The following is a 27,835-nucleotide window of genomic DNA, read 5'->3' as shown; positions in this document are numbered from 1 at the left end:
GACTTCAAGTATCCTCCCACCTCAGCCTCCCAAAGTGCTGGGAATACAGACGTGAGCCACTGCACTCAGCCCATGATCCTTCTCAATATCTTTTCAGGGTTATCTACACTTGACAGCTTCATTTCCTTGCTTTTATTCCCCTCAAGTTCCTGAGACAGGTAATCTGATTGGCTGTGCTATGTTTTTGAACTAGGGAAATGCCGAGGTTTCTGGTCAATCTATAGGTTGGTTGCCTTTAGGTCGGGGTCCACACTTGCTTGACCAGTTGTGGTTGGAGGGATTATGTGGCTCCTGAGAACTGCCCTTACTACTTCAGCAGGGCCAGCGGCTGAGCAGCACAATGGCTGGCATGCCCAATACAGTCCCAAAGTCCAATCTCTTTCCTTCCCATTTCTGTTAAAGGAACAACCATCTCGCCTTCTGTTTGGATAAGAAACCCTGGCCTCATATTTGAATCTATCTTTCCTCTTAATATTCAGTTCCAACCTCTGCCAAATCATATTGATTCTTTGCAGACTATCTTAGTAAGCTCAGGCTGCTATAAGAAAATACCATAGGTTGGGTGGCTTCAACAACAGAAATTTATTTCTTACAGTTCCATAGAAGAAAGACTATAACCTATTCTCTTCTTTTGATTTTCACCTTCACTGTCCAAATCTGGAAACTCCTCATTTCTTTCTCAGACCCACACGACAGCCTCTTACCTTATTTTTCCTTCTCCTATTATTTTCACATCCTACTTTCAGATTGACTTTCTTTTTTCTTTTCTTTCTTTTTTTTGGGGGTGGAGGTGGGGATGGAATCTCCCTCTGTCACCCAGGCTGGAGTGCAGTGGAGCGATCTCGGCTCCCTGCAACCTCCACCTCCCGGGCTCAAGTGATTCTCCTGCCTTAGCCTCCCGAGTAGCTGGGATTACAGGTGCCCGCCACCACACCAGGCTAATTTAAAAATTTCTAGTAGAAAGGGATTTCACCATGTTGGCTAGGATGATGTCAAACTCCTGACCTCAAGTGATCCACCCTCCTTGGCCTCCCAATGTTCTGGGATTACAGGCATAAGCCACCGTGCGGGGCCCAGGTTGACTTTCTTGAAGTTCACCTTTGCTGATACTACCCTATTGCTCAAATAACTTCAGTAGCTTTCTGCTGTTCATGGAATAAAGTCTGAATGTCTTTGCTTGGCATTCAAGTCTCTTTATAATCCAGGCCCACTGGATACTTTCAATATATTCTCCATTAGTTTTCTTTTTGACTCTTGTATTTCTCAAAGTGTAGTCCTCAGGATGACAAACCTAGATTTACCTGAGTGCTTTTGAAAGTGCAGGTTCCTCCTGAACCTGCAGAACCCCCAGCTACTTGGGAGGCTGAGGCAGGAGAATCAGTTCATCCCAGGTGGCGGAGGTTTCAGTGAGCCAAGATTGCACCACTGCCCTCCAGCCTGGGCGACAGAGGGAGGTACCATCTCAAAAAAAGAAAAAACAGAAAAAGAAAATCATCCCTAGAAACAGTGACTATTACCTCTGCAGGTGGGGCCTAGGAATCTATATGGCAAACAGGAATGCCAAGTGATTCTTCTGCATATTGAACTTAAAGAGTGCGCAATATTGACCGCGAGGAAATGGAGAGTCCTCATTCTTGTAATGCTCTGAAAGGAGAAGTTGGGAGTATTTTTTTCTGGGATAATGAAGGAGTTAGGCTCTTGTGACTGCCTCTTTGTCATGGAAAGTGGCCAGTGGTTCTGATTCCTTAAGGCAGTGATTTTCAAGCTGTGCTCAGAGGAGCACTCAAGAGACCCCAAAGGAGGCAAGGGGGATGCTGAGTGGATGGATTCCACAACTCGCGGTTCTCCCCTTTCACTAAAAGAACTCCACTTTGATCTGTTTTATAGTTTGAGTTTCTAAGATTATATTTGAAATAAGTATCCTGCTTTAAGTTTTCCTAAAGGTCTCTGTTGTGGTTTAAATTACAGCTTTTCTCTGACTTCCAACTTTCAAATCATTTGAGAAGCAAATGCAGCGTTTATTCCATGCAGATGGAGATTGTAAATTAGCTTTATTAATGATAAACCCCCACTAGGGATTATAGCCTGGACCTATGGCAGCCATTGGGCTTCTCAGTAACATCCCTCCAAGCCTAGACCTTGGTACGACTCACCCAAGGGAGTAAGTAGTGCCTTTCCTTGCTATTCCCCAACTTTTTGTTCCTTTATTCATCCTTAGGGTTTTCCATGTCCAGTGTGGCGACTTCCCTCAGTGGAGGAGACCATCAGTTTCTCCAGATGTTCCCGTTTCTGCCTTCCTAAGAACACATTCCTAATATAACCATGGCTCCTCTGAGTGTTCTCCTGTGACCACAGGTAGGAGGTTTATCTTCTGCTAATGGAAGGATCTGAAATGGGATGGAAAAGGAACATGAATTAAATTACCAACAAGGCTGTTCTGCACTCTTGGCTGAAAGTAAATCGCTATGCTGTTTTACATTTCAATTTATGCCTAGCTGTGGTAGCTGATGTAGAATATCAGAGCCCAGATGATGACATAAAAACACCTTAAGTAATATAACATCAGCAAAATAAAATCATCCCACTTTAAAACAATAAACATTTGAAGCTTTCCCATTACTAAATTCCCAGGAAGAAATCAAAGTCCAAGAATTAAAATTTCTTTTATCAATTAAAGTGCAAAAAAATTACAGCTCTTACCAGTTTGTCATTCTGCTTAATCTCAGGGGGTCTCATTCAGACCCAGGGTAGAGTCAAGTTCTTTAGCATTGTCAGCTTTGGCTGTCTTCCACTGGAATGAATGTCGTTTTCTGTGAGAATTATCAGCTCTGTGCAAACTAAGTATTTCCTGCTTTGCTCTTTCATGGCACATGGAAAGATCTCACTTCATTCCTACTTTGCTATATGACTCTAGCGGCCAATGAAATTGTACTTGCATTTTTATTTGCAGCACTGTTCACAATAACAAAGATATGAAATTAACTTAAGTGTCTGTCTACAGATGAATACATTAAAAAATGTAGTATGGGCCAGGTGTGGTGGCTCATGCCTATAATCCCAGCACTTTGGGAGGCTGAGGCGGGTACATCACTTGAGGTCAGGAGTTGGAGACCAGCCTGGCCAACATGGTGAAATCCCATCTCTACTAAAAAGAAAAAATTAGCTGAGTGTGGTGGCGGGTGCCTGTAGTCCCAGCCACTAGGAGGCTGAGACAGGAGAATCACTTGAGCCCAGGAGGCGGAGGTTGCAGTGAGCTGAGATCGTGCCACTGCACTCCAGCTTGGGCGACAGAGCGAGACTCTGTTTCTAAATAAATAAAATAAAAATAAAAATGTACTATGTATACAAAATGAAATACTATTCTACCATAAAAAAGAAATAATTAAATTATTTGAGGCACCATGGATGGAAATGGAGGACCTTATCTTAAGTGAAATAAGCCAGGCACAAGAAGACAAATATTGCACATTCTCACTACATGTAGGAGCTAAAACATTTGAACACATGGAGGTAGAAAGTAGAAAAACAGATAACAGAGACTGGGAAGGGAGAGTGGGGAGGAGGGGAGAGGATGAAGACAAGTGAGTTCAAGGGTGCAAATATACAGAAAGATAAAGGAAGTAAGTTTAATGTTTGCTAGCAGAGTGGGATGACTGTATATTTTTTTCTTTTTTTTTTTTTTTTGAGATGGAGTCTGGCTCTGTCACCCAGGCTGGAGTGCAGTGGCCCGATCTCGGCTCACTGCAAGCTCCGCCTCCTGGGTTCACGCCATTCTCCTGCCTCAGCCTCCCGAGTAGCTGGGACTACAGGCGCCCGCTGCCACGCCCGGCTAATTTTTTGTATTTTTAGTAGAGATGGGGTTTCACCATGTTAGCCAGGATGGTCTTGATCTTCTGACCTCGTGATCCACCCTCCTCGGCCTCCCAAAGTGCTGGGATTACAGGCGTGAGCCACCGCGCCCGGCCTCATGTGGCTATGTCTTTAAAAAGATGATAAAGCCAGGCGTGGTGGCTCACAGCTATAATCCCAGCACTTTGGGAGGCTGAGGCCGGCAGATCACTTGAGGTCAGAAATTGGAAACCAGCCTGGCCGACATGGTGAAACCCCATTTCTACTAAAACTACAAAAATTAGTTGGGGACGGTAATGCACGCCTGTAATCCCAGCTACTAGGGAAGCTGATAGGAGAATCACTTGAACCCGGAAGGCAGAGGCTGCAGTGAGCCTGCCACTGCACTTCAGCCTGGGAGACAGAGTAAGGCTCTTTCTACCAAAAAAAAAAAAAAAAAAGAAAGATGATAAAATGTTGCCAGGCATGGTGGCTCACGCCTATCATCCCAGCACTTTGGGAAGCCGAGGTGGGTGGATCACTTGAGCTCAGGAGTTTGAGACCAGCTTAGGCAACATGGCGAAACCCTGTCTCTATTAAACAAAAAACAAAAAACAAAAATTAGCTGGGTGTGGTGGTGGGCGCCTGTAGTCCCAGTTACTCAGGAGGCTGTAGTGGAAGGATCGCTTGAGCTTGGGAGGCAATGAGCTGATACTGCGCCACTGCACTCCAGCCTGGGTGACAGAGGGAGACCCTGTCTCAAACAAACAAACAAAACGATAACATGTGGATGTGCATTTGCATAACAATGAACTTTCCATTAAAAAGAAATCCTCAAGAATTGTTTCACTGTTCATTGTGTTCTGTCAGTTATTGTTTCCCATATTTGAAATTCTTTGCACAGTCACTTTCCTTAGCATCCTTGTCTTGTTTCTTCTTTGTCCCTGCGTGTATTTTTAAAGCTTTCTCTTCACAATGGCAAAGACAGCAGCTGGCTCCAACTCCTGTTTAGATACCCGTTGGAGGCCTTCATTGAATGAAAGAAGAAGATCCATTAAAAGAGGTAATTATGCATCTTGTTTATTTTGTAACAGGCAATTACCTTAAGTCTCACGGTCTCAGAATGTCTTATTGATCAGCATTCTCTGATTTTAAAAGGTTTGTGTTTTTGAAGTTTACAACTCAGCTATTTGAATTTGAAATACATTTTCTTGTAGAAACTGCTATAAAATGGTGTTTAAGACTCCTAGACCAGCCCACTGAAGCCCATAATATAGCAGAAATGTTTTACTGTCATTAGAAATAATTAGAAACATTTCCAATAATAGTTTTACAAAAGGAATACATGTAAAGAATAGAAACATAAACTGAGAAAAGGGTGTAAAAATAGATGAATGTTGATGCTTGAGGAAAAGTAAGCACTTAGACAATGAGGAGGGAGATGGCCACATTTACTGTTTGCTGAGCATATTGGTCGGGATTAAGGTCTTTTAATTGGAGGTAGTGAGTTTGGTCTCAGTTCAAAAATGGCATGAGGGGCCGGGCACGGTGGTTCACGCCTGTAATCCCAGCACTTTGGGAGGCCAAGGCAGGCAGATCACTTGCTGTCAGGAGTTTGAGACAAGCCTGGCCAACATGGTAAAACCCCACATCTACTAAAAATATAAAAATTAGCTGAGTGTGGTGGCACATGCTTGTAGTCCCAGCTACTCCGGAGGCTGAAGCGGGGAATCGCTTGAACCTTAGAGGCGGAGGTTGCAGTGAGCTGAGATCACACCACTGCACTTTGGCCTGGGCAACTGAGCGAGACTCTGTCTAAAAAAAAAAAAAAAGGCATGAAGAGAATGATTGAGCAAAAAGGATTTTCTGGAATGAGACGGCCACCCAGAGGCTGGGAGAGGATGGGAAGGGAGAAGAGGCAACACAGATAGGCAGGTCCTTGCAAAGAAGAGCTTCTGGGAGGTGAAATCAGCTGAGTGAAAAGTGAGGAAAGGTTGGAGCCAGGGGAGAGGGGAGGGTCCCTAGATGCAGGATATGCTGAGCCAGGATGTGACTGGTGAGTGAGGAAACGTGGTGTCTGTGGGACAGGAGCCCCCATGGGCTGCTCACTTTCTGTGCCTTCAACCACGTGGGGGTTTTCTCTCAGTCATTCTCCTGTATCCCCAAGTCCCCGAGGGCACTTCAGATTTTCTCAGGTGAGGAGTTGGGGATTGATGGGAGACAAGAGCTTGGAATATTTCTTTGAGAAAATTAGGAGAAATATTGTATTGCCACATACAATAGTCGTATTGTTATGTGTGTGTGTGTGTGTGTGTGTGTGTGAAAGAGAGAGAAATATCTTCCCACAGAGGAACTATACTGCCCTTCCTGGGAGGTACTAATACCTTCAGTGTGACTGGTACCAGGAGACCCGACTGTGCAGTAAGAATGAAGTAGGGAGCCTGGTGCATTGTAGGAAATTAAGCCAACTAGTTTATTCCTGTTCAAAATGTTATTTTTTGTTTTTGTTTTGCTTGAAATAAATTAGTTTTTTTTTTTTTTTTTTTTTGAGACGGGGTCTCACGCTCTTGCCCAGGCTGGAGTGCAGTGGCCCGATCTCGGCTCACTGCAAGCTCCGCCTCCCGGGTTCCCGCCATTCTCCTGCCTCAGCCTCCTGAGTAGCTGGGACTACAGGCGCCCGCCACCGCGCCGGGCTAATTTTTTGTATTTTTAGTAGAGACGGGGTTTCACTGTGGTCTTGATCTCCTGACCTTGTGATCCGCCCGCCTCGGCCTCCCAAAGTGCTGGGATTACAGGCTTGAGCCACCGCGCCCGGCCTATAAATTAGTTTTAAATAGAAGTCTAAATAAAACACAACTCCAGGAAAGAATGAAATCTCACAATGGTGCAACCATTGCTTAGTAATTTCCTGCTTGTCCCCAAATGGACCAATTGCAGAAGGATTGGGAGAGATTTCATCTTACAACATGTTATGACAGAGAAGGAAGGGTTAAGAAATCATTCCACCTCATTGCCACATGTCTGGTGTACTTACAATAACTAGAGATTTTCTGGGATGTCCTCAATTCAAATATTCTGTTATGTTGACTCATGTACATTCCTACTTGTCAGATTGCAGCTCCCAAGTTCTGTTCAGAAGGTAGAGTCGGCATAGGAATTCAGTAGCAGATTCCTAGCTGGTGTTCTCAACCCTACTCCTCTCTTCTATTAGAAGATGTTATCTATTAGATATTATCATTTATTTTTGTTTAAACAAAACAAAACGCTTATATGTGCCAATGCTTACAGAAACTCTGTAAGTTATAGAAACTTTGATGGTTCTCTATTATACATTGCAACAAGCCCAGAGTTTTTTTTTCTAGCATTAGAGAGTTCGTCTTACTTAGGTAACTTTCTTTCTCCTGCTTCCTGGACACCCACCTTTTGTGTCAATCAAGTAGCTCTGTTCTCTTTTCCCTGCAACTGCCTTATTCATTCCTATCTGCTATGCCTTTGCTTCTTTCTATGTCTAAGCTTCTCTCCTGGGATGCTTTCCTCCTTTCTTTACTTATTAGAACTAAACTCACTTGTAAAATTTTAGCTTGAGTCTGACATCAAGCAAAACAAAGCACAGTGTAGAGCTCATAGAGAACAGAATATCTTTGTTCTTAAAGGATCCTAGATGAGCCACTGCGAATGTGATCAGTATATTGAATGTACTGGCCTTGGATGCTGTGTTAGTCTGCATTCTCCAGAGAAACAGACCAAAAGGAGTTCTATAAAGAGACTTACTATAAAGAATTAGCTCACATGATTATGGAGGCAGAGAAGTCCCAGGATCTGCCGTCAGCAAGCTGGAGACCCAGAAGAGATGGTAATGTATTTCCAGTCCAAGTGTGAAGACCTGAGTACCAGGAGCACTGATAGTATAAGTTCTAGTTTGAGTCCAAGTCCAAAGGCAGGAGAAGACTGACTTTGCAGCTTGAAGACAGGCAGAGAACTAATTATTATTTTTTTCTCGACTTTTTATTCTATCTTAAGGTCTTCAACAGATTGGATGAGGCCCAACCAAAGCAATCTGCTCTTCTACCCTACTACCCTACTAATTTAAATATTTTTTTGTTTGTTTTTTTGAGATGGAGTATTGCTCTGTCACCCAGGCTGGAGTGCAGTGGCACAATCTCTCTCTGCTCACAACTTCCTCCTCCCGGGTTCAATTGATTCTCCTGCCTCAGCCTCCCGAGTAGCTGGGATTACAGGTGTGCACCACCACACCAGGCTAATTTTTGTAATTTTAGTAGAGACAAGGTTTCACCATGTTGGCCAGGCTGATATCAAATTCCTGACATCAGGTGATCCACCTGCTTCGGCCTCCCAAAGTTCTGGGATTATAGGCATGAGCCACTGCACCCAGCCTAATTCAAATGTTAATTTCACCTCAAAACACTCTCACAGACACACCAAAAATAATGTTTAATCTGGGCAATCCATGGCCCAGTCGTGTTGACACAAAATTAACCATCACATTGGCTGAGTGTGGTGACTCACGCCTGTAATCCCAGTACTTTGTGAGGACGAGGTGGGTGGAACACCTGAGGTCAGGAGTTTGAGACCAGCCTGGCCAACATGATAAAACCCCATTTCTCCTAAAAATACAAAATTAGCCGGGTATGGTGGTGCATGCCTGTAATCCCAGCTACTCAGGAGGCTGAGGCAGGAGAATCACTTGAATCTGAGAGGCAGAGGTTGCAGTGAGCTGAGATTGCGCAATTGCATTCAAGCCTGGGCAACAAGAGCAAAACTCCGTCTCAAAAAACAAACAAACAAAAAACAAAATTAACCATCACAGGTACTATTCCAGCAGGAAACCATTGTATTCTTTGTCACCATTGCCTTCAAATAAAATCCTCAAATAAACTTCATTCCAGCATCTTGGATGGTGTCTCAGGCAGAGCCGTTTGTTTTTCTGGACATTAGGGATCAGAATAGTTTCAGCTATTATAAATTTCAGACTGATCTGAATAAAAACTTTAATCACATCTCGAATTAAAAGTCTGTCCTTCCTTATTCTCCCAGAAGCTTGAAGTAGGAAAGGAGGAGGTAAGATCTGCCTTTTTCTTCCACTCTCTACCTCTTGTCTCACTTGCTAGATGCTCTGGGGTTAGCCAGGTAGGAAGGGCTAGAAGTTGAGAGCTATATATAGGTATATTTTTTAACCTAGCCAGTCCTAGTCTGCAAAAACCTCCTTAGTAGCAAACATCTAAATACTGATAATTTTTCAATAAGGGGCTTTTGTGGGTTCTTTGGAGACTCTCCATTGGAGACCTCTGATAGTGCAAAATTTCCTGATATGGTGCCCTCTTATGACATGCCCTCGTCCCTACTTCAGCAATTTACAGCACGTCACGTCTTTCTGGCTGGACGCTGGTCAGCAGCCTTCTTGGGTGGAGTCTCTGCAGCATCTGCTCTGCATTTTGCCTCACTAAGCTCTGAAAGTGTGATGCTCTCTCTTCTTCATTACAGACAGCGCCAGCCAGCCTCTCCCGCTTGGACTTTTCTAGGGGAGAATCAGGCACCCGTCTCTGTACTTCCCAAACTCCAGGGAACACAGGTCAGTCCTCTGTGGTAGGCAGAATAAGAGTGTCTCACGGATGTCCACACCCTAATCTCTGGAACCTGTGAATATGTTACCTTACCTGGCAAAACGAGCTTTGCAGATGTGATTGAGGTTATGGACCTTGAGTAGGAGAGATTATCCTGGGTTATCCATGTGGGCCCAGTCTAATTAATTCACCACAGGAATCCTTCAAAGTGGAGAACCTTTTTAGGTGGCTATAGTCAGGGAGAGAGATGTGACTACAGAAAAAGGGCAGAGACATATGACATGAGAAAAATGTTGCTTGCCATTGCTGACTTGAAGATGGAGGAAACAGCCACAGGCCAAGTCAGTGAATAACCTCCAGGAGCTGATAAAGGCCCTCAGCTACAGCCAACAAGAAAGCATGTGTCTCGGCTGGGCATGGTGGCTCATGTCTGTAATCCCAGCACTTTGAGAGGCCTAGGCGGGTGGATCCCTTGAGGTCAGGAGTTCGAGACCAGCTGACCAACATGGTGAAACTCTGTCTCAACTAAAAATACAAAAATTAGCCGGGCGAGGTGGCGGGCGCCTGTAATCTCAGCTACTTGGGAGACTGAGGCAGGAAAATCGCTTGAACCTGGGAGGTGAAGTTTGCAATGAGCCAAGATTGCGCCACTGCACTCCAGCCTGGGCAACAGAGTGAGACTCCGTCTTAAAAAAAAAAAAAAAGAGAAAACGTGTATCTCAATCCCACAACTGCAAGTAATTGAATTTTGCCAACAACCTAACTGATCAGGAGACAGATTATTCCATAGAGCTTCTAGAAGTCTGCTCAGTTTGCTGACACCTTGATTTTAGCCTGAGATTCCTACTAGATTTCTGTTTTACAGACTATAAGATAATACATTTGTGTTGTTTTAAGCCACTAAATTTGTGGCAATTTTTTTAATGGCAGCAATAAAAACTAATGTACTCGCAGATTTTCTCGCTGGGTCTACCAGTTCTGCCTTTTAGTAAGCAGGCAGGTAAGAAGATGGTGAGATGGTGTTCTTTTTTTTGGCAGGGACTGTCTGCTTCCATTCTCTACCATTGCTTCTCTTGTGACTCCTCCTGCATGGTTTGGGAAGGCAACAGAATGTTTTTCTTTTTCTTTTCTTTTTTTTTGAGATGGAGTCTCACTCTTGTCGCCCAGGCTGGAGTGCAGTGGCGCGACTTCGGCTCACTGCAACCTCCGCCTCCTGGGTTCAAGTGATTCTCCTGCCTCAGCCTCCTGAGTAGCTGGGATTACAGTCATGCGCCACCACGCCAACTAATTTTTGTATTTTTAGTAGAGATGGGGTTTCACCATATTGGCTAGGCTAGTTTCAAACTCTTGACCTGAGGTGAGCCACCTGCCTGCCTTCCAAAGTGCTGGGATTGTAATCATGCCTATAGGTGTGAGCCACTGCCCCTGGCCAACAGCACGTTTCTCTATACCATGGATTGACAACTTTGTTGTCCTCACTCTTATATATAGGCTGTAGGCTGGAGGTGGATTTCTTGATGTGTCCAGATCTTACTGTCTTATTCACAATGTAGAGGCAGGAAAAGTCTCATATAGCATTGTTGGACACATTTCACAAATCTTTGTCCCTTGTTATATGTTTCAGTGCAAGCACATGTAGACCATTTTTAAGCATTTCTATTCCTCACCAGCTACCTGAATTCCCTCTGCCTGCATGAGGTCTACTTCATGGAAATACTGTTACTGATTGTCCTCTGCATTTTAATGAACATACCTCTGATGTTGGACTATGCACTGTTGGTTCTATTGCCTGTCTGAAATTAATTTTATTTAATCAAAATAAAATCTTTAATCATATCTCTAATTAAAAACCTCTCCTCCCATGTTCTCCCACAGGCTTGAAGTAGGAAAGGAGTAGGTAAGATCTGCTTTTTCTTTCACTCTCCATCTTTGTTTGTTTGTTTTTGAGACTGAGTTTTGCTCTTATTGCCCAGGCTGGAGTGCAATGGTGCGATCTTGGCTCACTGCAACATCTGCCTCCTGGGTTCAAGTGATTCTCCTGCCTCGTCTCCCTAGTAGCTGGGATTACAGGCGCCTGCCACCACGCCTGGCTAATTTTTTGTATTTTTAGTAGAGACAGGGTTTCATGATGTTGGCCAGGCTAGTTGTGAACTCCTGACCTCAGGTGATCCACCTGCCTCAGCCTCCTAAAGTGCTGGGATACAGGCATGAGCCATCATGCCCAGCCCCACTCTCTACCTCTTGTCTCACTTGCTAGATGCTCTGGGATTAGACAGGTGGGAGGAGCTAGAAGTTGAGAGCTATTTTTTTTTTTTGACCTAGCCAGTCCTACTCTGCAAAAACCTCCTGTGTAGCAAATGTCCAGCTGACCAAGTCAGCTCTTTCAGCACATAGCCAGCAGGACATCATGGCTCATGCCTGAGCCTTCCAGAGCACAAACAGAGCCTCAGGTTTGCAAGGATAGAAGGCACCCTAAAGATCAGCTGTTTCACTGCTTCTCTTCTCCCACTCTTTGGACTTGAATCCTCCCTCTTCATTGGTCTTCCAGGATACATATATGGCATATATCCGTAGGGGATCTCAGTACTTATTTTTTAAAAAAATATATAAATTAATTTTTTTTTAATGATTAAAAATTTTTTTTCTTTTTCTTTTTTAATTTTCAAAAATTTTCCATTTATTGGAATACAGGCGGTATTTGCTTACATGAATAAATTCTCTTTTTTAATATTTTTTGAGATGGAATTTCATTCTTATTGCCCAGGACAGAATGTAATGATGCGGTCTCACCTCACTGCAATCTCTGCCTCCCGGGTTCAAGTGATTCTCCTGCCTTGGCCTCCTGAGTAGCTGGGATTACAGACACCCACCACCACACCTGGCTAATTTTTGTATTTTTAGTAGAGACAGGGTTTTACCATGTTGGCCAGGCTGGTCTCCAACTCTTGACCTCAGGTGATCTGCCCACCTTGGCCTCCCAAAGTGCTGGGATTACAGGTGTGAACCACTGCACCCAGCCATGAGTAAGTTCTTTAGTGGTGATTTGTGTGATTTTGGTGCACCCATCACCCAAGCAGTATACACTGCACCATACTGGTAGTCTTTTATCCTTCACCCCTCTCTCAGTCTTTCAACAAGTCATCAAAGTCCACTGTATCATTCTTATGCCTCTGCGTCCTCATAGCTTAGCTCCCACATATCGGTGAGAACATATGATGCTTGCTTTTCCATTCCCAAGTTACTTTACTTAGAGTAATAGTCTCCAGTCTCATCCAGGTCACTGCAAATGCTGTTAACTCATTCCTTTTTATGGCTGCATAGTATTCCATCATATGTATATACCACAGTTTCTTTATACACTCATTGATTGATGGGCATTTGGGGTGGTTCCACGATTTTGCAATTGTAAATTGTGCTGCTATAAACATGCATGTGCAAGTATCTTTTTCAAATAATGATTTATTCTCTGGTGGCACCTTATTCTGTTATGGAGATTTTCTCTGAGTTCTTTTGAGGGCAGGGAACAAATCTTAACCATTGCGTCAACATCAACGCCAGCTCAGAGCCTGAAGCCTCACAGGAACTCAGTGAATGAATGAGTGAATGAATGAATGCGTATTTTTGAGTCCCAAACTGGCTTCCCTGTAGTTTCCATAAGGTAGTCCTTGGGTAATTCAGAATGATTTAAATCCCCTCTCTACAGCATGACCTTTAACTGTAAGAAGCTATCCTGTCCTAATTAAGTGTTTCATTCTCATTTGATATATTTTCAAACCCTTAAATGATATTCCCACACATCAGTTACAACCTTTTCTGTTTTAGTTATATAATCACCTCCTAAAGAATGTTCAGCTTTCTGGAAGGCATTCAGCTTGAGGGTGGGGTGGAAGTGATTGTGTAACTATTGCAAAAGCCTGTGGTTTGAATCTTTCCAAAAGTCTTATCTCAGCAGCTCAGACGCAGTACTCTGCCAATAGTCACAGCTTCTCTGTTTCCCATTGTGTCATCTGCAGACAGCCCTGACGAGGGCTGAGAGCTCGTATGGAAAGTGTCATGGTGTGTTTTAAGTGTAACAGAATATCCAATGGGACTTTTCATGGTGTCTTGAAATTTTATCTGAATCCCCAACGTTGAAAGCAAAAGGTGATAATTATCCCCAGATTTCTGAATAGGATATTAGCACAGACATATCCATGTAGAAATTATGAAACGGCAGCAAAACTAGTATGGTGATTATCAACCTCAGTCATATCCTCCAGCTGAAAAGGAGGAAGGGGATTAGAAAGTGGCTTTGGGATAGGGATAGTGTCATGGCATTTCCTGTTCTCTTCCTCTGGGGAAACTCTTGAGAGAGTTCAGGGCTCCTGTGGTGTCCTGGGATTCGAGTGGAGGAGGAGAGATTATGGAGTGGGTATGTGTCTTCCGGCAGTTAGGGACATAAATGAATGGAAACTAGGGTTTGCTTCCTGCCTGGTGAGTTGGGGATTTGTGGGGGATTTGTGGGGGATTCAGGGAATCCTGAACAGGTTGTAGTGGAACCTGTTTACACTGCCAGAATTTGTAATGGTGAGGGCATGCGTTTCCGAGGAGCTACAATGGAAAACAGCTGGCTTTGAATCAGAAGTGTTGCCTATGGGGTGAAGAGACCCCAGCAATGAGCTGTTACATGCTGTACCTCTGAGCAGGAGCTGAGAAATTTGCAAGAAACTTCTGGGAGAAGGCAGGGCATGGTGACTCATGCCTGTAATCCTAGCACTTTGGGAGGCCAAGATGGGTGGATCACTTGAGGTCAGGAGTTTGAGACCAGCCTGGCCAACATGACGAAACCCCATCTCTACTAAAACTACAAAAGTTAGCTGGGTGTGATGGTGCATGTCTGTAATCCCAGCTACTCGGGAGGCTGAGGCAGGAGAACCTCTTGAACCTGGGAGGAGGAGGTTGCAGTGAGCTGAGATTGCACCACTGCACTCCAGCCTGGTCAACAAAAAGAGACTCTGTCTCGAAAAGAAAAAAAAAAAAAAAAAGAAATTTCTGGGAGAAGTGGGAGAGTGTACTGGCTTTGAAGGGAGTTTTTCAGCCAGGTGGTCCCCACAGAGAGCCTTCAAAAGTCCCACAAATTCTTCCCACTGGAGAGAGCCAGCATGTGGGCTCCTCCTACCCCAAGGCCATGGCATACTGTATTACAAGAGCATCTGCCACAAAGATATATTTGCCCTTCTTCCCTTAATCCCCCTGCTCCCTGACTGGACCCTGGAGAGCCCAGACACAGCAGAGTGAGAGGGAGGCATGTGAAGGAGATGGAAGAAGAGCAGATAGTTCCTCCTTCCCATGCTGTAGGTCACCACACCAGGCTGAGACTGTACTGAGTACACGATTGAAGTATTTTTTCTTCTTTCTTTTTATTTTTTTCAGGGGCAGGGTCTCATTCAATTGCCCAGGCTGGAGTGCAGTGATCTGATCATAGCTCACTGTAACCTCAAACTCCTAGGCTCAAGAGATCCTTCTGCCTCTGCCTGCTTAGTGGCTAGGACTACAAGAATGTACCACCATACCTAGCTAATTTTAAATTTTTTGTAGTGATGGGGTCTTGCTATGTTGCCCAGGCTGGTGTTGGACTCCTGGCCTTAAGCAATCCCCCTACCTTGGCCTCCCAAAGCCCTGGGAATACACACATGAGCCATGGTGCCTGGTCTGAAGTTTTTAATAGAAATGTTTAATGAGTTTTCATTTTTGAAAGTAATTTCAAAATCTATGAGAGAAGCCTGAGATATTTCCCAGAGGTGGGGAAGGATGCTGTGATGGATCATATTCTGAAGGGGCTATCAGAGAAACATGAAACTGTTTTCTGTTTGTACACTAATGAGCTTAGCTCATCTGATAAACTTAATAAGTGAACAATAATTTTAGGTACATTCTAGAGAGGCTAGTCCCAAGGAATAGCTGGGCAACACACTATTCTCTAGAACTTTGGTATTATAGACTTGTTTTAAAGTTTTTGATATTGTTATTTAATTTTTTAAGGTAATAATAACCTTTGTTGACCAGTTACTATGTGCAGGCACTCTGACAAAATGCATTGCAATGTTCTTTCATTTAATTTCACCAATTCTGCAATATAGGAATTTTATCTTTATTCTACAAAAATAAGGAAATTGTATGTCAGAGAAGTTAACCAACTTGTACAATACAATGATGCTAATGAATAGCAGAGATAGGGTTTAAAAAGTTTTTATTTTGAAATAATTTTACAATTACAGAAAAGTTGCAAAAATAGTACAGTGAATCCCATATATTCTTCCTTTAGCTACTCCTAGTGTTAACTTCTTACATAACCATATTATAACTATTAAAACTAGGAAAGTAACATTGATACATTTTTTATTTTTTTTTTCCGAGACAGAGTCTTGCTCTGTTACCCAGGTTGGAGTATAGTAGCGCGATCTTAGCTCACTGTAACCTCCGCCTCCCAAGTTCAAGCAGTTCTCCTGCCTCAGCCTCCCTAGTAGCCGGGATTACATGCTCTCACCATCATGCCAGGCTAATTTTTGTAGTCTTAGTAGAGACAGGGTTTCACTGTGTTGGCCTGGGCTGGTCTCAAACTCCTGACCTCATGTGATCCACCCTCCTCAGCCTCCCAAAGTGCTAGGATTACAGGCGTGAGCCACTGTGCCTGGCAATACAATATTATTAACCAATAAGGTCTATAGACCTTATTCAAATGTTGAGGTTCCTCAATTTTCCTAATGAACATTCTTTTTGTGGTCACAATCCAACCCTTGGTCCCACATTACATTTAGTTGTCATGTTTTCATAGTTTCTTTCTAAATCTTTCTTTGCATCATTAATTTTAAGATTGGGAAGGACATTAAAGGTCTTCTACATGAATCATCCTGTGGATTCTCAAAATCCCTGCTGTTCATTATTTGCACGAAGACACTGCCAGTGGTGGTCTGTCCTAAATGGGGCCACCTCTATTAGAAGGTCCACATTTGCTTTCTTAAAGCTCCCACCTGTTAGTTCTGGTTTTTACCTTATACTTGCCATTTAGAACAAGGCCAATTTCCCTTCTATATGATAGCTTTCAAATATATGAAGACCATTATATTTCTACTACCACTGGAACCCCACCCTCCAGTCCTGCCACCAAATCCTTTCTTTTTTACAATGGGCATCTTTAATTCCATCAGCTGTTCCCCATATGTCATGGATTTAAGTCTTTCTGCTTAAAACTATGGACTTTGCCCTAAAATAGCTTCAAACTAGTTTGGGCCATTGTACCCTGAACTAGCTCCAGTTCGTATACATAGATGTAGATGTTGGTCTGTCTACAGCTGACCCTTGAACAATGTGGGAGTTAGGGTTGCTGACCCTGGAGAGTTGAAAATTTTTAAATTACTTTTGCCTTCTCCAAAACTTAACTACGAATAGCCCACTGTTTACCAGAAGCCTTACTGATGACATAAACAGTTGATTCACACATATTTTGTGTGATATATCTATATTACATACTGAATTCTTAAAATAAAGTAAGATAGAGAAAAGAAAATGTTATTAAGCAACTTGTAAGGGCTGAGTGTGATGGCTCATGCCTGTATCCCAGCACTTTGGGAGGCCGAGGCGGGCAGATCACTTGAGGTCAGGAGTTCAAGACCAGCCTGGCCAACATAGTGAAATCCTGTCTCTAGTAAAAATACAAAAATTAGCTGGGCATAGTGGTGCATGCCTGTAATCCCAGCTGCTTGGGAGGCTGAGGCAGGAGAATTGCTTGAATCTGGGAGGTGGAGGTGGCAGTGAGCCAAGATCACATCATTGCACTCCAGCCTGGGCAATAGAGTGAGACTCCATCTCAAAAAACAAACAAACAAACAAAAAAAACAAAGAAAACTCATAAGGAAGAGAAAATATATTTACTATTCATCAAGTGGAAGTGGATCATCATAAAAGTCTTTATTCTTGTCATCTTCACATTGAGTAGGCTGAGGAGGAGGAGAAGAGAGATTGGTCTTGCTGTTTCAGGGATGACAGAGGCAGAAAAAATCTCTAGCCTTGATCTAGCCTGCCCTCCTATAAATAGGACTTAATGAGATACACAATTATAGAATTGCCCCTGCTTTTTGACACTGCCAAATCCAGAGAGAATCCAAAAATCCATATCCTATAGCAAGTCCTTTCTGTCACTTTCATGCTGACATTCCCCATGGTTCCCAACAGCCTGCATTCTCTCCCACTGCAACTGGTAATACATCCAACTTGTTCAATGTGCTACAGGTTGTGTGGAGTGTAGAAGGATTCCTTTTCTCTCTCTTCTCACCGAGACTTGTTATCTTTCAGCTTTTTGTTAATAGCCACTCTAAAAGGTGCTGTCTCATTGAAGTTTTAATTTGCATTTTCCTAATGATAATGATGTTGAGCAATGTTTCATGAACCTGTTAGCTGTTTTTAAGTTTTCTTTTGAGAAATGTCTGTTCAGGTCTTTTGCCCATTTTTAAATTGGGTTATTGGTTTTTTTTTGCTATTGAGGTATTTGAGTTCTTTCTATATTTTGGATATTAACCCCTTATCAGATGTATAATTTGCAAATATTTTCTCCCACTCTGTGGGTTGTCTCTTCACTTTGTTAGTTGTGTTCTTTGCTGTGCAGAAGCTTTTTAATTTTGTGCAACCTCATTTGTCTATTTTTGCTTTTGTTACCTGTGCTTTTGGCATCATATCCAAAAAGTCATTGCCCAGACTGATACCACGGAGATTTCCCCCTGGGTTTTCTTCCAGTAGTTTTACAGTTTCATGTCTTATATATAAGCCTTTATTTCATTTAGAGTTGATTTTTGTATTTAGTGTGAGATAAGATTCCAATTTTATTCTTCTGTATGCGGATATCCAGTTTTTCCAACACCATTTCTTGAAGAGACTGTCCTTTTCCCATTGTGTGCTCTTGACAACTTTGTCAAAGATCAATTGGCTATCAAGTGTGGGGTTTATTTCTGGGCTTTCTATTCTGTTCCATTGTTTGATGTATCTTTTTTTTTTTTATATCAGTACCATGTTGTTTTAATTAGAATCACTTTATAATATATTTTAAAATCGGGGAGTGGGATGCCTCTAGATTTGTTCTTTTTGTTCCAGATTGTTTTGGCTGTTCAGTTTTTTGTGATTCCATATGGATTTAAAGGATTGCTTTTTTCTATTTCTGTGAAAATGTAATGGAATTTTGATAAGGATTGCACTGAATCTGTAGAATGCTTTGGGCAGTAGAGACATTTTAATGTTGATTCTTCCAATCTGTGAACATGGATTATCTTTCAATTTATTCGTGTTTTCTTCAATTTTTTTTTTCATCAGTGTGTTTTAGTTTTCAGCACATAGGTCTTTCAAAACTCCTTGGTTAAATTTATACCCAAGTATTTTATTTTTCTGTTGCTATTGTAAATGGGAATGTTTTCTTAATTTAATTTTTGGGTAGTTAGTTATTAGTGTATAGAAACACTACTGATTTTTGTGTGTTGAGTTTGTATCTTACAACTTTATTAAATTTATTTATCAGTTCTAACAGCTTTTTTAATGGCATCTTTAGGATTTTCTATATATACTATTATATCACCAGCAAACAAATACAATTTCACTTCTTCCTTTCCTATTAGGATGCCTTTTATTTCTTTTTCTTGCCTAATTGTGCTGGTTAGGACTTCCACCGTTGAAAAGAAGTGGTGGAAATGAGCATTCTTTTCTTGTCCCTGATCTTGGAGGAAAAAGCTTTCAATTTTTCACTGTTTTCAAATTAAATTTAATTTTATTATTATTTTTTATTTTTTAAAAAGAAGTTTCCTAACAACTAAATGTGATGTTAGCTATAGGTTCTCCCATATGGCCTTTATAGAGTTGAGGTATATTTTCTCTATACCTAATTTGCTGAGAGTTTTTATCATAAAAGAGTTTTGAAATTTGCCAAATGCCTTTTTTCCACGTCTATTAAAATGATCATATGTTATATATCCTTTATTTTGTTAATATAGAATATCATTTTTATTAATTTGCATATGTTTAATTATCCTAGGGATAAATCCCATTTGTCATGGTGAATGATTCTTGTAATGTGTTGTTGAATTTGGTTTGCTAATATTTTGTTGAAAATTTTTGCAACTATGTTCATCAGGAATATTGGCCTGTAATTTTCTTTTTTTGTAGTGCCCTTGTTTGACTTTAATTTCAATAATATATTTTATTTAACCTATTATATCTAAAATATTATCATTTCCAAATGTAGTCAATATTAAAGTATTATTGAGATATATCACCTTCTTTTTTGTTTTATACTAAACCATATCTCATTTGAGACTAGAGACATTTCAAGTTGACCCTTGAACAATATGGGGCCAGGGGTGCTGACCTCTCACATAGTTGAATATTCATGTATAACTTTTGACTGTCCCAAACCTAACTACTAATTGCCTGCTGTTGACCAGAAGCCTTACTGCTAACATACTGTTGATTCACACATATTTTGTATGTTATATGTATTATATACCGTAATTCTTACAATAGGAAAAGCTAGGGAAAAAAGAAAAGAAAATGTTATTAAAAATTATAAGGAAGATAAATTATATGTATTCTTCATAAGTGGAAGTACATCATCATAAAGGTCTTCATCCTCATCCTCTTCATGTTGAGGAGGCTGAGGAGGAGGAGAAAGAGGAGAGGTTGGTCTTGCTGTCTCAGAGGTGGCAGAGGCGGAAAAAAATCCATGTATAGATGGACCTGCACAGTTTAAACCTGTGTTGTTCAAGGGTAAGCGGTATTCAGTAATTACATTTGGCTCCTGTATTGAACAGCACAGATCTGGATTCTATTGCTTTAGTTCTCCTGCTGATTTAGCAAATAATAGGTCAGGCACGGTGGCTCATGCCTGTAATCCCAGCACTTTGGAAGGCTGAGGTGGGCGAATAACTTGAGGTCAGGAGTTTGAGACCAGGTTGGCCAACATGGTGAAACCCTGTCTCTACTAAAAATACAAAAAATTAGCTGAACATGGTGGCACGTGCCTGTAATCCCCCCCGACTTGGGAGGCTGAGGCAGGAGAATCACTTGAACCTGGGAGGTGGAGGTTGCAGTGAGCTGAGATCGTGCCACTGCACTCTAGCCTGGGCGATGAGCAAGACTCCATCTCAATAAATAAGTAAATAAATAAAATAATTTTTGGCTGGGTGTGATGGCTCACTTCTGTAATCCTAGCACTTTGGGAAGCTGAGGCAGGAGGATCGCTTAAGGCCACAAGTTTGAGACCAGCCTGGGCAACATAATAAGACCCCATCTTTAGAAAAAAAATTAAGAAATTAGCTGGGCATGGTGGCATGTATCTACAGTCCCAGCTACTCAGGGGGCTGAAGTGGGAGGATATTTTGAGCCCAGGAGGTTGAGGCTACTGTGAGCTGCAATCACATCACTGCATCCCAGCCTGGGTGACAGAGTAAAAACCTGTTTCAAAAATATATATTTTTATAATAATGTGGCATTATTATATGTGATATAATAATAAATGCTAGGACATGGGAGTGGGAAAAGGGAAATAAATACTACAAAATTAACATAAACATTTAAAAAACTTACATGCACTTAGAAATAAGAAAAAAGGAAAGAGAAGCAACAATTTAAATAATTTATAGTTTAAAGTAGAAATTAAAAACCACAATTATAGAGTATTTGAAAAACATGGAAGATGAGAACATCATAAGGGATGAGGCTGAAGGTGTGTTCAGAAGCAAATTGATTATTATTATATTTATTTTTTTCTGACATGAAGTCTCGCTCTGTCACCCAGGCTGGAGTGCAGTGGCACATTCTTGGCTTACTGCAGCCTCCATGTCCTGGGTTCAAGCGATTCTCCTGCCTCAGTGTCCTTAGTAGCTGGGATTACAAGTGTGTGCCACCATGCCCAGATAATTTATAAATTTTTAGTAGACACAGGGTTTCACCATGTTGGCCAGGCTGGTCTCGAACTCCTGACCTCAAGTGATCCACCCAGCTTGGCCTCCCAAAGTGCTGGGATTACAGGCCTGAGCTACTGTGCCCAACTGGAATTCATTATTTAACAAGCAAGCATTCAACCTGAGAAAAACAAACTGAACCAACTCAAAGAGAGCAGTAGTAAGAATGAAGTATTAAATAAACTTAACAGAAATCACTGAAAACAGAAGCACTACAGAGTTGATATTAATGCAAGAGATGACTCTGAGAAACCAATGTCTTTAAGAAAATCTTGGGAAAAATAGAAGAGAAAAAACAAAAAATTAAAAATGAGGTAAAATTTTAGACAAAGAAGAGGTTAAACTTTTATATAAAAAAGTTCTTTTCTGTGAGAATTATTGAAACGTATATGGGTAAGTAATAGGAAGTCTGGGATTTGTTTTAAATCACAGTGCTCCACTTGAAAAAGTAATAGGGAAATAGGCAAAGGAGTATTGGCAAAAATGATTACTCTTGAAGCTGGTAATGGGTGCTTGGGTGTTCATTATACTATTCTAACCACTTATATGTATGCTTAAGCATTTCTGCTATGGTTTGAATATGGTTTGTTTGTCGTCACCAAAACTCATGTTGAAATTTGGTCACTTGGGTGGCAATGTTTGGAGGTGGGCCTATTGGAAAGTGATTCATGGAGTGGCTCCCTCATGAATGGCTTGGTTTCCTTTTCAAGGTAGTGAGTGAGTTCTCACACTGGTGAGACTGATTAGCTTTTAGTTCCCACTGGAATGGATTAGTTCCTGAGAGAGTGGGTTGTTATAAAGCTGGGATGTCCCTCAGGTTTGTGTCTTCACACGTTTGCTTCCCCTTTGACCTTCTTCATCATGTTGTGATGCAGCACTGAAAGCCTTACCAGAAGCTATGCCCTTGAACTTTCCAGCCTGCAGAACCATGAGCAAAATAAACCTCTTTTCAAGTTACCCACTCTCAAGTATTTCATTATAGCAACACAAACAGATTAAGACAATTTCCATAATTAAACAATTTAGAAGAGAATGTTATGCTTGACTTAATGCTAATACATTTGAAAATCTCCCTAATGAAGTAGATGGTTTTCTGAGAACACATATTAATAAAATTGACTCAAGAAGTGACAATCTGAATGGAAAAACAACCCGGAAAGAAATTATAAAATAATTACCCCACAGAGAGATTCTCAGATCTGATTATTTTATTTGTTTCTTCAAGAAACATATAAATCTTATGCTCTGTTAATTACATAGAAATAAATGATACCAACAAATTCATTCTATACAGTTCGCACAGCCTCACCATTTGGACCTGATATATAAACAACAAAAATATCAAACTATAGAATAATTTTATGGGCAAATACATATGAGAAATTTGTAATGAAAAAAATAGGAAAATTAAACTCAATTATATTCATTTGATCAGTCTCTACTTAACTGATTCACCAGATTAAGAAAAGTTCATCATTTTGTCTATGAAACATTGACTTCTGTCCACAGAAGGATGAATCCTTATGGCTAATTTGCCCTCATGTTCCCTGGCAGTTCAGTTCCTGTAATAACAGGTTTCCAAACAAGTTTATGTCAATTGTACTTGTTAATATATTTATGGAATCTAATTAAATATTTCTGTAAACTGATGAAATATGAGCATGGAAAAAGAATTTTTCCTATGAAAACTAAATTGAATGTTTCAGATGAACTCAATACAAGTGATCCATTAAAAATTAAATTAGGTGAGAATGAGACAACTGTAAAATTTGGGAACAAGTCACAAAACTCTGGAATCCTGTACTTTTTTTTTTTTTTTTTTTGAGACGGAGTCTCGCTCTGTCACCCAGGCTGGAGTGCAGTGGCGCAATCTTGGCTCACTGCAACCTCCGCCTCCCGGGTTCAAATGATTCTCCTGCCTCAGCCTCCTGAGTAACTGAGACTACAGGCGCCCACCACCACACATGACTAATTTTTTGTATTTTTAGTAGAGACGGGGTTTCACAATGTTAGCCAGGATGGTCTCGATCTCTTGACCTTGTGATCTGCCCACCTCTGTCTCCCAAAGAGCTGCGATTACAGGCATGAGCCACCGCGCCTGGAGAATCCTGTATTTATTTTAAGAGCAATTTGAAATGATTTTCTTTGAAGAAGCTAAATCAGAAATAACAATGCATTAGGGGTTTGATTTAGGTAAGAAAGATGATATAGAATTCTAATTAGGAAACTGATACTTAAAGAAAAGTTATTAGTTAGTTAGTTTCAAAACTAGTTAGGGCAATGCTAGTTTTGGTTATACTAGACAAACCCCTAAATCTCAATGGCTTAATACAATTAGCACTTTTGTTAGTTACGTCAAGTCTAAAATGGGTTCCTGGTGGATAGGCATCAGGCTACTTCTACCTTTTGGCTCTGACATTTTCAACATATTGGCTTCCAAGGTGGCCATGCTCTAATGCATTAAGCCACAGGAGGAAAGAAAGCACGAAGGCTACCATGTAGAAGTTCTCATGGGTGGGTGAAGCCTGGGAAGTGATCACATCACTTGGGTTCATATTTCAAGGGCTATAACTCAGGCACATGGTTATATTAACTGCAGGCAAGATGAGAAATGTGATTTCGCCATGTGCCCAGGAAGAAGTGGAAACAAAGAAGAATACAGGTTGAGCATTCCTTTATTATTATTAATTTTTTTTGAGACAGAATTTTACTCGTGTTGCCCAAGCTGTAGTGCAATGGTGCAGTCTTGGCTCACTGCAACCTCTGCCTCTGAGGTTCAAGCAATTCTCCTGCCTCAGTCTCCCAAGTAGCTGGGATTACAGGCGCCTGCCACCATGTCTGGCTAATTTTTGTATTTTTAGTAGAGACAGGGTTTCACCATGTTGGCCAGGCTGGACTCGAACTCCTGACCTCAGGTAATCTGCCCACCTTGGCCTCCCAAAGTGCTGGGATAGAGGCATAGCCACCGTGCTCAGTCAGGTTGAGCATTTCTAGTCTGAAAATTTGAAATTTGAAATGCTCCAAAATTTGAAATTTTTGCCTGTCAACATGATGATACAAATGGAAAACTCCATGCATAAGTACTTAACATAAACTTTGTTTCATGCACAAAATTATTAAAAATATTGTATAAAATTACCTTCAGGTTATGTGTGTAAAGTATACGTATAGATTAAAAGAAGGAGGTCATGTGCTTCAATATTTTCATTTAGCAAGAAATAAGGATTGTCTTTGTGTCAGTACTTATGCAAGAAATATAAATTAAGCTTGTGTTTAGACTTGGGTCCCATCACCAAAATATGCCATTATGTGTTTGCAGATATTCCAATATCCAAAAAGTTCCAAAATCCAAAATTTTGGAATTTTGGTCCCAAGCATTTTGGGTAAGAGATACTCAGTCTGCAGTAATCCTTCCCCCAAATTGGCAAATTAATGTTGTCTTACATGTTTTAAGTTAGAACAGAATTTTTAAAGTATGTGTATTTTTAATGATTCCTCACTTTGTCAAGCGTCTTTCAGAGCAGAGTGTTATAGTATAGTGAATAAAAGCATGGCTTCTGGAGCCAGAATTCTTGAGTTCAAATCCCATCTCTTCTAGATGTTAAGCTTTGAACAAATTATTTAACCTTTCTGTGCTTTAATTTTCTTATCTCTAAAATGGGGATGGTAATAGTTTTAGGGGTGTTAACATCTATAAAACTTAGAATAGTGTCTAGACACATGGTAATTACCCAGTAAAAATGTTAGCTATTGTTATTATTACTATTCTTTTTTTGAGATGGAGTCTCACTCGGTCACCCAGGCTGGAGTGCAGTGGCATGATCTCGGCTCACTGCAGCCTCCACCTCCCGGGTTCAAGCGATTCTTCTGCCTCAGCCTCCTGAGTAGCTGGGATTACAGGCATGCGCCACCTCGCCCAGCTAGTTTTTGTATTTTTAGTAGAGATGGGGTTTCACCATATTGGCCAGGCTGTTCTTGAACTCCTGACCTCGTGATCCGCCCGCCTCGGCCTCCCAAAGTGCTAGGATTACAGGTGTGAGCCACCGCGCCCGGCCGCTATTGTTACTATTTTTATTTTTTGAGGCAAGGTCTCACTCTGTTGCCCAGGCTGTAGTGCAGTGGCACAATCATAGCCCTCTGTAACCTACAACTCTTGGGTTCAAGTGATTCTCCTCCTTCAGCCTCTGAAGTAGCTAGGACTACAGGTGCACACTACCATGCCTGGATAATTTTAAAATTTTTTTGTAGAGATGGGGTCTTATTATGTTGCCCAGGTTTGTCTTGAATTCCTGGCTTCAAGCAATTCTCTCACTTCAGCCTCCCAAAGTGCTGGGATTACAAGTGTGAGCCACCAGCCCCAGCCTAATGAAAGCTTCTATTAGACTTTGAAAAAATTGGTGTCTTAGAGGTATTGCTGAATATGCTGTAGATGAAAAAGAAAAAACACAACAAAAACTAAAAGCCAAACCTTACTCAAACTAACTTAATAATAAAGAGAATTCCTGGCACATATAAGGATGATATTAAAAATATTTAACAACCACTACAGCATAGGTATTAACCAATTAGAGTAGGCATCTGAGTAATAAGAATGATGTGAATATAAATCATTCTGTTATAAAGATACATGCACATGTATGTTCATTGCAGCACTATTCACAATAGCAAAGACATGGAATCAGCCCAAATGCCCATCAATAATAGACTGGATAAAGAAAATGTGGTACATGTACACCATGGAATACTATGCAACCATAAAAAGGAACGAGATTATGTCCTTTGCAGGGACATGGGTGAAGCTGGAAGCCATTATCCTCAGAAACTAATGCAGGAATAGAAAACCAAATACTGCATGTTCTCACTTATAAGTGGGAGCTGAACAATGAGAATACATGGACACTGGGGCCTGTGGGGGGCGGGTGAGGGGTGAGAGGAGGGCATCAGGAAAAATAGCTAATGCATGCCGGGATTAATACCTAGGGGATGGGTTGATAGGTGCAGCAAACCACCATGGCAGACGTTTACCTGTGTATCTAACCTGCACATCCTGCACATGTATCCCAGAACTTAAAATAAAAAAAGAATGATGTCACCCATGTCCAACCAGGATGGCTATTCCAGTGTGCACTGCTCAGTATATCTTCTTGGGTTTATGGAACTAAAATATCCAGAAGTAGGGGCTCCTCAGGTGAGGCTTGATCTGGTAGATCAATAATATTATGCCAAAAACTATTTATTCTCTGCTCTGTTTTCCTTCCTATGATTTTCATCCTAAACTGAGTCCCCAGGTTGGCTGCCGGTGGCTTCTGAGGTTGTGTGCATCAATTGTTTATTTAGCAAGAAGTAGGGATTGTCTCTTTGTGTCAGCGTTTATAGCAAGAATTTTGAGATTTCCCCTGATTAGAATGATTTGGGTCACATGCCTAGCCTTGTACCAACCATGTTGGTGAGGGCCATGACTTGGTTGGTCAAGGTTTATGCCCCACCTGGAGTTGGGGGTCTAGTCAGCTTTTCTGGTACCACTTGGATCCCCAAACAAGCGTTAGGATACTACAGAGAAGGGGCGAGTGTGGATACTGAGGAAATAATCCACAATATCCTCTATATTAATGCAAAACATGTTATCAATTGATCTAATAAGAAAAACTACATGATGATCTTATTGGATTAAAAGGCTTACTATATATTAATTATTTTACAAATTAAAGAGTAAAATATGAATATCCCCAAAGAAAAGTGGGCAAAGTGCATAAATCGATCACTGAAAGAATACAACTGGCCGATAAAAATGTAAAAAAGCACATATAAGTTAGTAATCAAAGAAATGCAAGTAAAAATGATTATTTGTGCTTTTTGCTTAATCAAATGGCTACATTTTATGCAGGGAGTATAATTGTCCCACATAACCCAGTGAGCTTATCTGGGTGGCCTGGCCAAAGGGTAATTAAGACTCAGGGTCTTGCCCTTCTTTCGGTTGGAGGGGCAGTGCCCAAGCTCGGCTTCTCATGTAACTGGTGCTTTCATTCCCTGCTGACGGCGTGTTGGCAATGGGCTGAAACATCCTACAGGCTCCAGAGTCCCTAGGTGCCGAGTGTCTGACATTCTAAATAACTCTTGTAAATAGCAGGCAACCCTAAACCACACCTCTTGGTCTACTGATAAGGCCGTCCTTGCATGCTTATAGAAGAAGGAAGAGCCAGCCAACATCCTTGATATGCCTCTATAGGTTACAGGACCCGCTGCGGGGGGCTTTTGTCGAGCTGAACCTGGCCTTGAAAATTTCTTCTTTTTCCAATTAAGCTGATTCCCTAGCTCATAGCACGTGATATGAGATTTCACCCAAACCCTAGGGAATATTGTACACAAAAGAAATATTTAAAAAATGATATGCTGGGCCAGGCGCGGTGGCTCACGCTTGTAATCCCAGCATTTTGGGAGGCCGAGGCG

The 27,835-nt window shown here is 41.3% G+C and overlaps 1 protein-coding gene and 1 long non-coding RNA gene across 2 annotated transcripts in view; one reads left to right on the top strand and one right to left on the bottom strand.

Annotated features, from left to right (window-relative positions):
- SLC25A3 (solute carrier family 25 member 3) overlaps positions 1-27,835 on the bottom strand; it is a 772,593-nt gene that overhangs the window by 159,134 nt on the left and 585,624 nt on the right. The gene's annotated exons all lie outside the window — the stretch shown is intronic.
- The window catches only part of LOC126931293 (uncharacterized), a 186,880-nt gene that overhangs the window by 59,785 nt on the left and 99,260 nt on the right, over positions 1-27,835 (top strand). Inside the window, exons 2-3 of the long non-coding RNA XR_007717820.1 lie at positions 2,219-2,355; positions 4,791-4,891. This is a non-coding gene — a long non-coding RNA (uncharacterized LOC126931293). The remainder of the gene's footprint in view (positions 1-2,218; positions 2,356-4,790; positions 4,892-27,835) is intronic.

The sequence above is a fragment of the Macaca thibetana genome, chromosome 11, assembly GCF_024542745.1.
Source record: "Macaca thibetana thibetana isolate TM-01 chromosome 11, ASM2454274v1, whole genome shotgun sequence".
Taxonomy (NCBI): domain Eukaryota; kingdom Metazoa; phylum Chordata; class Mammalia; order Primates; family Cercopithecidae; genus Macaca; species Macaca thibetana.
The sequence above is the reverse complement of the archived record's forward strand: the minus strand, read 5'-3'. Positions and strand labels throughout refer to the sequence as shown.